General features: G+C 45.9%; 1 pseudogene; it reads right to left on the bottom strand.

The window, feature by feature from the left end:
* The window catches only part of LOC114637676, a 49,246-nt pseudogene that overhangs the window by 18,955 nt on the left and 28,517 nt on the right, over window positions 1–1,774 (bottom strand).

A 1,774-nucleotide genomic window follows, 5' to 3' on the forward strand; every position in this document is an offset into this window, starting at 1 on the left:
GAGAGAGAGAGAGAGAGAGAGAGAGAGAGAGAGAGAGAGAGAGAGAGGCAGCAGTAGCAGGCTGAGAGGAAGGAGATGTGTTTATGAGGCAGTCTCAGTGGGACTTAGTCAATGTTCAGAGAGATCTGAATACAAAAGGGGACTTTTGGAACTTTCCAGAGCTGAAATGAGGGCCTGGCCCTCTATACCTCCTCTCCACAGGTCAGTCATTGGAAATAGATTGCTGCAGGGAGGGGACCATGGTCATAGATAAGAGGACTCTTGTCAGCAAAGGGCACATCTATAGACATCAGTATCCCTAAATGCTGATAGTCATGTCCATATCCCCAGAGGGATTCTGGGCAGTTCTTCAAGGTGAACACATAGTGCAAGGATGCAAGGTTTCATGGAAGTTCTTAAAAGTGCCTTGTTTCCATTCTCATCTCCCCCCTCCATTCCTTTAGTGCTAAGGAAGGAAACCTTGTCCTTACATAAAAGCCACTACCAAGGTCCTCTGGTCCATTCTTATGAGCCTCAAGGTGCAGAGTTGCTGATGGTGTTAGAGTAATGCCTGACTTCTCTGGGTTTCAGAATCCTCAGTTCCTAAGCATGGATATATCACTCCTATTCTGCCTGCTAGGAGGTTCAGTCAGGGCAGGAGTGGAAAGGCTTGTTCTATCTGAGAGGCTCTATAATGACACCAAGCTATCTTATGGGGAGGGTGACAGAGCCTTTAACTTCAAGATTGTTCTGTCTTTATGAGGGAAGGAAACAGCTAAGAATTCACATATAATTGAGTTGTCTGGAAAGCAGATCTGCAGCAGCGGACAGTCCTGGACATGTTCTTCAGTGTGTGAGGAACAGTCATGGCTGAAAATGTGCTGAGGAACAAAGGTATCAACCAGCTGGGCCTATTTCAGCTAGCAGAGGTGTAGGAGTAAGAATCCTCACTGCAAAACTGCTCCCAAAGTTTGAGAGTTGCAGCAGGTCAGACAGAGGGAAGTCCCAGGGCACAGGCTTTTCTGGCTTTTCCTATTGGCTGGAAGAACCAGCAGGATCTGGGTACAGGACTTCAGAGCCACTGTGGTTCTCTGAGTTCTTGAAGGACACTTGCCAGAAACCTCTGGGAAGTGTTCTTCTAGAAACTACCTGTGGACTTGTGCTGGGGAGGTGATAGGAGAGAGATAGCAGCTTAGAGACAGCATGGAGAGCTGTGTAGAGAAGCGCATATGTCTCCAGGGCTGTAGTTTGAAGGCTTTCTTAGTTTGCATAGAACTATAGGCCAGGAGAAATGGTATAGCTCTAGGTACTGAAAACAGTCTCAGGCATTTGTAGTCAACCCCTGTGACGCTATATGGTTCCAGCCCCTATCTGTTCCAGGGCCTTCCCTAACTTTGCCTTTGCTACTGACCTCATGTTTGCTGAACCAAGACCTTTTTTTTCCTCTTGCCTCAGAGATCCTTCTTAGGCTATTCAGTAAAATTATGCTTCTCACAGAATTATACTCTCATAATATTGTTGACTGAACAGCATTTAGCAGTTTGTCAATACAGAATCACAGGCTGATGGGTGATCAATGTCTATCCCTTTCCACATAACTCGGAGGACAGAGCCATGTGTGTTTGTGTTTATTTTCCTAGAGCCTGCACCAATGCTCAGCACACAGAGAACTTGATATGAATGCATATACATGAATTAATGAATAAATAAATGATCGAGGCACTCTCCTTGAGTAAAGCAAACCTGGGGTTCTCTCTCTCTCTCTCTCTCTCTCTCTCTCTCTCTCTCTCTCTCT

The sequence above is a fragment of the Grammomys surdaster genome, unplaced genomic scaffold (genome assembly GCF_004785775.1).
Source record: "Grammomys surdaster isolate TR1022 unplaced genomic scaffold, NIH_TR_1.0 125368, whole genome shotgun sequence".
NCBI classification, from domain to species: Eukaryota; Metazoa; Chordata; class Mammalia; order Rodentia; family Muridae; genus Grammomys; species Grammomys surdaster.